General features: G+C 35.7%; 1 protein-coding gene across 6 annotated transcripts in view; it reads right to left on the bottom strand.

The window, feature by feature from the left end:
• LOC106458791 (discoidin domain-containing receptor 2-like) overlaps positions 1 to 10,511 on the bottom strand; it is a 324,729-nt gene that overhangs the window by 194,096 nt on the left and 120,122 nt on the right. For all 6 annotated transcript variants that reach the window (XM_022385127.1, XM_022385128.1, XM_022385126.1 and 3 more), the window contains one exon: positions 4,391 to 4,454. The gene's annotated coding sequence lies outside the window, so the exon portion shown is untranslated. The remainder of the gene's footprint in view (positions 1 to 4,390; positions 4,455 to 10,511) is intronic.

Raw genomic sequence — 10,511 nt, forward strand, 5'->3', positions numbered from 1 at the left:
GCTCACGATTTCCGGAAGAACCTGTTCCTACAGGTTTGAAATAAAACCACCTTTCCTCTATTGAGAACTGTGTTTTTATATTGTTTAAGCTTATGGTGCAACCTAAGAGAAATAAATGATAGTATCTTATTTTGAATAGACTTTCAACGCCTGTATGGAACATGTAATGAGGCACGACAATGTAATGCCGGCAAATTCCTCTCTTCGTCATAATTTCTTTCTACGTTTACCATTTTGGCTCTTTTGCGGTAGGTTTTAGTTATAAGACTTTCAGCAAATCTTCCAGAAATGCGGAATGTAAAAAAAAACAACAACAACAAAAACCATCAAGGACTCCACATTCTCCAAATACTCCTGTCCTCTAGAGTCCTCTCTCTCACTACGCAGATTACATCGCTTTAGATCATACGTTCTAACATTGCATCTAGCAGTATACAAAACGGACCCCATACTCTAGCCGAATTGTGTTACGCATGGCGGACTTCCGAACAACCTACGGCCACGGTTTTATCAAAGTTGACTCTCTAGGGACCTAGAATCGTTTACTTCTACACGCCTAGTTCACAGCTGCATGTCCGCTGAGCCAAAACTATTTCTCTAGAAAAATAAATAAAATAGGAAGGTTTTCTGCAACGGAAATCAGTCATTTTGCCCGAGTGAATCTGCATATTAAAATAATGTATTCAGAGTAAACCACACGGAATGATTCCAAAATCCTTTACACATACCTAACCTTTTAGATCTAAAAACTGGTAGAATATCGTCAAGTGTAAAAAGTGCCGCATTGAAGTGGAAAACGTTGAAACACTTTAACTAATTTTTTATCTCACTCCCACACAAATGATGCTATTATTCCCACCACAACATGACAGAGTTTATTAAAGTGTTTTTAAGATAAGGAATATGATAATTAAATATTAAAACATATATGGTAGCTAGTCACAAAAACTTCACACATCCAAATAATAAAACTTTAAAAGTGCTTTGACTTGCTGACTATACAGAGGTGCTGCTTTCCAACCTCACAAAAGTTCCAACCAGTGTGCACAGATGTATGAGATAATTCATCTTCTCGCAGCTATTGCCTTTCTAGATTTTATAAACCGTATAATTTACATTTTCTTCTCTCTTTTTTGAATAACTGTCAAAACATTTGTTGTTCAATATATAGATTGTAATAAGTTGTGAAAAAAAATCTCTGGCGTGTATAGTTAGTTTATCAGCTTCTCACACCATGACTGTAGCTGTTTATCGGCTTCTCACACCATGGTTGTAGCTGTTTATCAGCTTCTCACACCATGGTTGTAGCTGTTTATCAGCTTCTCACACCATGACTGTAGCTGTTTATCAGCTTCTCGCACCATGGTTGTAGCTGTTTATCAGCTTCTCGCACCATGGTTGGAGTTGTTTATCAGCTTCTCACACCATGACTGTAGCTGTAAGCAGCTCGTGTATAGTTAGTTTATCAGCTTCTCACACCATGACTGTAGCTGTAAGCAGCTCGTGTATAGTTAGTTTATCAGCTTCTCACACCATGACTGTAGCTGTAAGCAGCTCGTGTATAGTTAGTTTATCAGCTTCTCACACCATGACTGAAGCTGTAAGTAGCTTTTATTTATTTATTGCAAACTGTTTTTTTAGTTGTTGTTGATGTTTTGCATAGTTTCTCCAGAAGGCAGTGGTATAGCTAGGGATTGGTTTCTAGATTAACAAGTTCTAATAGAAACGGTTTGACACACAATCCAGTTAGTGCATCTCGTAATAAACATAATATTAATAGTAGGTAAATACACAATTCTGTGTAAAGTAATTTAAAGTAAAGTTTAAATCCACATATCAAAACAATACCAAATTTATATGGATACAAGTTTAGACAGTTTTACGTGGATTGAAGAGGACACGTGAAAATACCGTTAATACTTAAGTTATGATAAATCTCAAATAATTCCGGCCTGAATTCAATAGAACCTAGACTTCAATTCTCTGTTCTATTCTTTTTTCTACTTTTTTTTGATGGTGAAGGAACAGACTATTTTGGAAGTTTAGGAAACGATCGTTAATATTTTAACTTTTGGAAAACAAGACAGAAATAGTTTTGTTCACCATTACAAAAACTCTTTGTGGCCTACATATTAATATAATAGCGAATTTTAAGGTGATTACTAGCGATTCAACACCGAGTACAAATACGTCCAGAGCTTATCTATACACTTTACTACCCAACGTATTATCAGGTGTAACCATGGGCAGACGCAATAATGGCATTTCGTCTCTGTGATATGAAGCAACTGTAAGAGAGTGTTTTGTTAGGCCTTCTCATCTCTTGAGGGTTATGCCTTCCTTTTTTCCACACTCTACCCTCACTGCACAAACAGAGAACAACCCTCTTCGTCAGTGTGGCAGAATGACTAATATTCACTCCAACCCACAGGTCACTCAGAAAAAGATCACACCCACTTGCGGCTCCAGCTTCTCGAATATGACATTAACATGAGTTATTTGGTATTTGGAAGTACGGGACAATCTAAAATAGCTGTTATTTAGACTTTACTCAGGCGTAGTCGAAACCTAACCCCGTTAAGGATCACATCTGGTGAAACAGTATCTCTACGATACCAAAAGCCGATATGCATTAGTTTTGTGTTGTTTTTTATTCAGGTAGGACTAACTACGAAACATAATGATAAACTAGCATAAATAACTAACAATTTGGAGAGAGAAAAAAAACCGAAACAAAAAATTTAAAATGTGTTTCTTTTTGGATAAGAATGACTGAAATAAATGATTACATTCACAATTTTGAATATTTCGTCTTGAGTTTTTAAAGGGACATTTAAATCACACACTTCATTCGTTGTTAGATACTGAGTGTTTTATACGTTATCTACTTATATTTTCCCCAAAGTGGGCCGAATGTCGTTTGGAGTGGTTCCCTGTTTTAACCACTCTCACCACTATACAGTAGTGTGTTGTCTATTACTCAGTCAGTAGACACTAAGATGACGTCACATAAAGGAAGTTTAACATTGCAGTTTGTCAGTAAAACGTGCGCATGCCATGAATCACGAGAATAATTATGCACTCTGTAGGCTACAACACAGCATGGCGTATAAACTTCAAAAGTAAGAAATAAAAATATTTGTTACACTCAAATTTGGTTTTATTTACTCTTGAAACAGGACACTTTCTGGGACTCTTGCGGAAGTACACCGTGTGAATGTAAGATACTGACTTTAGTATGAATACCGTGGAAAAATTATAGCTTCAATTAAAATGAATTTACCTTTTCTGATTGCACTTCACTGAGAATATTAGGAATTATTGCGACGTTCTTTTAGTTCGTTAAAAAGAAACCTCATTCTTCTTTGTTTTAACAAATCCGCGTACAGACATCCTCTCATACCGAAATGTTTCATCATTCTGATTGTATTTTCATGTTTCAATACAAAAATATTGTATTTTTGTTTTAAGCAAAGTTTGCACAATGATTTTAAAAGCACTGTGCATACCACAGGAATCGAGGACCGACTTTTAGTGTAATAAGCCCTAAAACTTGTCGCTGAGCTACCTATGGCTCAATAAATAGAAGCAAGCTACGGTACTTCTTGCACATAATTGGATAAATGGTATTACAATGCCGTTCTCCAGAAATCAGACTTTCTCCATGCTATTGAGTTGTGTGTTGTCTATCACTCAGTCGGTAGACACTAAAATGACGTCACATAAAGGACTAAAAAAAAACCCTTGTCTATTATGATCCTTCGTGCGAGACTTAAGACTAACGAAGATAACGTTACAATACACTCGACTTAAGTTGTGTTTATGTGAGATTTCAAGAGTAAAAGTATTTATTTTCAGATGTATAGGCAACTAACGAACATCTAAATGACTTGACATTGATATTCGTAAATAATCCTAAATAGACATACAGGGCCAAAAGCTTTGTCGTATTTTTGTCCTCCAAAAAATTACTCAGCACTCAAATTACTGGCGAAACTAAGATATTGCATCATATTGAATAATTTTATGTTTCTGCTTCTCGCAACGCTCATTATAAGGAATTGTCCAAAAATAATCACCTATTTTCTATGTAAAATACACAGTAGACCCAGTACTAGTCAGTGGCTATTTTCTATGTAAAATACACAGTAGACCCAGTAGTAGTCAGTGGCTATTTTCTATGTAAAATACACAGTAGACTCCAGTAGAAGTCAGTGGGATTAATTGCAATATTGACGGTATTTTCTATTTAAATGTGTACGTGTGTGTGACTTATGTTATCAAGGCCCCTGTAGGTTACGGACGCGCAAGTAACTTGTTGTAAAGATAGTTTAAAAAAAAATGGTTACAAAGCGTCCATCGGTAATTCTAGTATTAGAAATATTTTTACCTTTGGTGGTCGTCCTCAAAAGTAACTTGAAGTTTTTCTCTTATTTGTTGTCGTACTTTTGCATCTGGAAAATAAACAGCAAACTCTGATGAAACCACTTCAGCACGATGTTGTAAAATAAATTTGGAAAATAATCGTTATTTAATCAGATGAGATACAAATCAATATAATTTCTATCGAGAAGATCTATTTTGAAATCTGCGTTTGTTGACAACCTTAATAAATGTTGCGTTGCTAGCATTAGATAAAGCCGAACATGAAATAAGACTTGAAAATATAAAGGACCATTATCACATAAATTTATGTCACCAAATGTTAATGACCGCATTACAAGTGCGACAAAGTACTTTAATGATATTAAAACAAGGAGGTAATAAAAACTACAGAAATCAGATAAACTCTGCAGTATGAACGCTACATCATTTAAATAAATTATGTCCCCTTTTAATTTATCGAAATAACTTTGCTTAATGAAGGAATGGTGGACAATTATCGTGTGTAGTTTATTTTTAGATTTTAATTTATCTTGCTGTCGAACTTAGTAATTTAGCTGGAAAGAAAATGGAAAGAGCATGTTCAAGCACAGCAGGCAAGAAGTCACGTGAGGGTAAACAATCGCCACAGGGGACCACCAGGGGACGCAGCGGGTGCAGGAAGGTTCGAGTAAAGATGATACCAAGGTCAGCCATGTTAGGGCTAGCGGTCGACAACCGCATGGTTCCTTGATTACGTGAGCACATTTAATTGCATAATAACTTGTTATTAGACCCCTACACCCTTATTCACCTTCCTCCAGTTGCAATGAGCTAAAAATTGGATGAATCACAGATATAATTGACTAACCGACAGAGTGGTTGTAATTGTTTTGTTCTTTATGCTTCTTTCTTTGAAGGAAATTGAAGAGTTAAATCCTCCCATGAGCTTCAAGTTGAATTTGTTTGTATGTTAACTAACGTCACGCTATGAGCTGGCAAATGTATGAGGGATTTCGAACGTTTCTTATTGCACTTAACTAGCTTAGATTTTCTTTACGCTGTTCTTCCTATAGCATATACAAAACATGTCTCAATTAGAAGTATGATAAGATGCCATAACTTTGTTTAGATATGTTTCATTCAACTTCACAAAATTATTTTCAGTGCAGAAATCTCATTTACCAGTTTCACTACCATTGGATATAATAATTGGTGGTTAAATAATTACCTCAAATATGTAATATATGGTGGTTAAATAATTACCTCAAATATGTAATATATGGTGGTTAAATAATTACCTCAAATATGTAATATATGGTGGTTAAATAATTACCTCAAATATGTAATATATGGTGGTATTACATATTTGAGGTAATTATTTAACCACCATATATTACATATTTGAGGTAATTATTTAACCACCATATATTATATATTTGAGGTAATTATTTAAACCTATTCCATTTAGTTTCCTTAAATCTTACTGGTGATAATGTTTAGAATAGCCGTGAAGTATAATTACACTTATGAAAGTCGATTTCCGTATACTGGCCTAGGATGAATCCAGATCCATCTCAGATGTCTGAGATCCATGTGATATTATTAGGATTACGATCTCATCAGCAGCGTCTATTATGTTTTTCTTTCTATAAATCCATTAAAATGGAGGCCCAGCATGGCCAGGTGGTTAAGGCGCTCGACTCGCACTCTGTGGTTCGACGGTTCGAATCTCCGTCACACCAAACATGCTCGCTCTTTCAGCCGTGGGAGCATTATGATGTGACTATTCGTTTGTAGAAAAGGAGCTCAAGAGTTGGCGGTGGGCGGTGATGACTAGCTGCCTTCCCTCTAAGTCTTTTACTGCTAAATTAGGAACGGCTAGCGCAGATAGCCCTCGTGTAGCTTTGCGCGAAATCCATAACAAACAAAATTTATTAAAAATTATTATCTATCTCATCGTGATATCAGGTCACAAAACACTGATGTGTAAATTTGTTAGAAGGTGACTTATCCAAATTATGCATGTAATATTGATTCTGTTAGTACGATTATTGCAATTGAGAAAGTACTTCATCATAAACATATATAGTTTTCTGGTGTATTGATTTATAACATTAAGACTTCTGGTAAGTTTATTACGTACGATTATCTTCAGTAATGTATATCTTATTTTAAATGACGTTTGTAGCATTTACTTTTTATAAGAGTTCTTGATAATACGTTAGGTTTCTCATCAAATATATAGAAACAACGATGCAATGAAGAGACGCAGTACTTTCGTACTATAGGAACAACAATAAAAGCAAACTTTTGGAAATTTATCTAACCTATATCCTTTTTTTTTCAAACATACAACTGATATCACGCTCCCCTTACACCCACTCTCTATACGAGGCATAGAAACGGCAAGAGTAGAATTTTTCTGCTCTTACATTCTGGTACACTGCCACCTGTTGTAAAAAAAGTATTTTCATGAAATTCCTAGTAATAAATGTTTTGGACCTAAACATAAAGGTATTTATGGATGATGTACTTAAATGGTCATTTAAAAATAAGACATATATCAGTGAAGATAATCGTAATACGAGACTTTGCGGTAGGGAGTAGTAGGGGGTGCATAAAATATTTTATTAGTCAAAAGACAACCCTATCGTTTTTATGCGTGCGCAGTCACGTGTGGTCTCATTTGTTGAATTTTATCTAATGCCCTGGAATACCAGTAGGTGGCTCTACCCACGAAGAAAGAGACACCAAAACAGACTTACGTTATACCATCTCGTTCTCTGTAATTGAGGGTCGCAAGTGAACAGTGCCGACCTCAAAAACTACGTGAAAGCGCCTATAGAGAACGGAAAAAGGAGAGGCGAAACCCTCCTCTGTACACAAACGTCAGAACATTAAATAGAATTGTCGGCGAGACCTCCTCACTAACTAAGGTTTCCCAGCACAGGCAAAACATTTTTATACCCCCTCCCCCTGCTTGTGTTGTGGTCATAACCTGTCAGCTCGCCCTGTAGTTCATGTTTTCACCGTTGTTCGCTGTTGTGGCAGGTGTGTCTGATCTTGTGAGGCTTACAACTTCGACTTTTTTGTTGTTGTTATTTCTACCCTCTTCTCTTCGCTTTATGCCAGGAAAGAAAATACTCGATTCGATATGCGTGACTTTTAACCGAACTTGGAGTCCCGGCTATTTGGAGCCTAGGGCGGAGAGAGATTGGACGTGCGCCGCCGTTACAGAAACCATGGGCGATCTTAAGAATAAAACTCACACAAAAACTTAAAGCAAACATGGCCTTTAACACGAGCGACTGATAGTGAATACAAGAAATAATGCTGGTTTTTACCCTTGGGTCATCACTTTGAACAGGCGACAGAAACATGCAAATCAGGAGTTTTACCCATTGTAATCAACCCGACCAACAACACTTTCACAGCCTTGTTCGTTTTTTTATTTCTAGTTTAATCGGGAAACTGAAGAACCAGCTAATATTGTAGCAAGATTAGGGTTAGGTCAGCAAGCAGACATGATGTAATTAAGCAAAAGCAATGAAAAAGTATGTTAAAATTGAAGTTAAAATTTTTGTACAAAACTTCGCACTGTTAGTATTCCTTATTCCATGCTTCTTATTCTGTAGAGAGAGGTACTGAGCATGCGTAAATCTATAGTGATCTCAATTATTAAACGTATTTATCATTCTATAGCGTGTGAGGGATTTCTGTTATGCTTTTTTATATCTAACTGATGTTAACTTGTTGGTGAATATTTATTTTTTCTGTTACAAGTTCTGCTATCGGCCGTAATGAAAGAAATAATAAAATCTCACAGAATTATTATTATTGTTGTTTATATTAGTGAAATATCAGGTTTCTTTTAGTGCTGGCATTAATGATTTGGATATTGTGTTTGTAGATCAACAAATGATTGGATTGATTGTTGTTAAGCGCAAAGATAAACATTGAGCTATCCGTGTTCTATCAATCGTGGGTATCGAATCCAGATTTATAGCGTTATAAGTCTTCAGACTTCCAGCTGAGCCACCGGGGGATGGTGGTTCAGCATGCGCTAGAGTTTGTTATATATGTTAGCGGGTTATCACATTTTCCAGCGGTGATAAGTCTTGGACAATCGCTTACCTACAGAAGTAGTGAATTTATTTTGATTTAAGTCATCTGACATAAACTATAGGGCGTCATTAATTTAGTAGACAGATTAAAAGTAGACATTTGTAAAACCTAAGCACATCAGGCATAACACTAGTTAGATGTAAAGGTGCCCGAGATTGAGAGTAACGAACGACATGATTTAGAAGATACTAAAAACTGTCCCACCGGCTACAAAAGTTAAAAGAACAACGATAGTTTAGTTTCTATGTACGTATGAATCAACTGGGCAAGTCAAACCTGCTAATTCTTATCGCGTCCTGGCACATAGAAACTAACGGGTTATGGGCATAAAAAACAACAACAACAAAACTTGCCAGCGTTTAAGCTTAAGTCTTTGAAATAACTTTGGGTGTTGACAGAGAAAATAACAATAAAAAATCCTTACTCAACTTTCTTCAAAAACATTCAAAAGCATTAAACTAGAGACGCACGGTCGTTTAAACTTCTCGTGAAATTTCTTTGTTTATTTGTTGTTAGGCACGAAACTACATAAGGGGCTATTGTGCTCTGCTCACCGCAGGTATCGAAACCTGAGTTTTGTTAGCATTATCAGCCCTCAGACTTTCCGCTGAGCCATCATGGGGGAGTGCTATTTATTTATTGTTTGTCCTAATTAAGAAAAATGATCTACTTTTGTCTTGTTTACCTTGTATTCAAACCAAATGTTTTCTTTTCTCATTTTTTAGTTATCCTGTTTTTTTTTATTATAGCAGAATACGAGGCACATAAACGTGTGTATTGAATTCACAGGTTAGGACATTTCTTTGAAACAGAGAGTAAGAAACATTCCTGCTTAGACGCAATGTCTCATAAACTAAATTAGGCTTAACGTCTACTAGCAAACAATGACGCAAGTTCTGAGAGCTCTGTAATCCAGTTTAATGGCCAACGTAAAAATTCGGTTACAACAACCGATTCTCTCTAATCCCAGCTACCAAAATATACAATTGCTATTCAGATTTACAGAAGTTCCTTTACGCCCCTTTGCTCTTCCCTTTCATTCTCGGACAAGCTGGGACCAGCTGAATTACAAGATCCCCTCCCTCTCCCCCTATTAAGGTCGAGACCTTTTTATATTTTGTTAAGAGTTGGGGACAAAGCTGAAATCTGCCAAATGAAGAAGATGAACGTAGGATTTTTCTCAAATTTCTAATAGGTTGACATCCCAGCGAAAAGAGCCGCTAAGGGTTCACACGTTCGTCGAGTTTTAGAGGATTATCCTGGTCATTAGAAGTGCTTATGACAGCACTGAGTTAGGTCCCAGGAGAAATGGCAAAAATACTTCTTTCAGCTACTAAGTTTCAAACACCATATGGAAATTTTAGAGTAGACGTACTGCGCAAAAGTAGACAAATCAAAAAGGAAATATAACTGTATTGTGCTAATTTAGAACTTTTATCTTCAATTGAAAATAAATAAGTGAATTAAAACAAATAAGATTTTTTTTCTGCCAAGAGAAAGAAGAAATTATGGCACACCGCGATGACCAGATCATTTCAATCATCAAGTTTGTGTCATAAGATTCTTAAAGGCTACTTTGGGTCTAAAAAATAGTATTTTCCGTTTTATTTAAACTCTATGGTATTATTTGAAGATAGTAATAACATTATGTCTTCTATTTCTAATGTTAATAAAAAAGGCAATTACATACATGTATAAATCAATGTTCAATCAAAACGAAACTCTGTAGAACTGAAACAAAGGGATCTCATTCTACCATCCAATGTATGCACATTGTGATATAACTGCATAAACATAAGTATTTATATACGACGAGTATTATATATATATAAATATAGGAAAATAATTAAAGTATATTTAAATAAATGTTTAATAGTTAATTCCCGAAATTCGAGACTTTTGAGGCCTTCTTCAATAAAACTATTATTTTTTTCAGTAGGACACCTCAGGTATTTTCAGAAACAAATATTACAAAACATTTATCTCTTTATCAGTGGCCCGGCATGGCCAGGTGGTTAAAG

Source organism: Limulus polyphemus, unplaced genomic scaffold, assembly GCF_000517525.1.
Source record: "Limulus polyphemus unplaced genomic scaffold, Limulus_polyphemus-2.1.2 Scaffold515, whole genome shotgun sequence".
In the NCBI taxonomy this organism is placed as follows: Eukaryota; Metazoa; Arthropoda; class Merostomata; order Xiphosura; family Limulidae; genus Limulus; species Limulus polyphemus.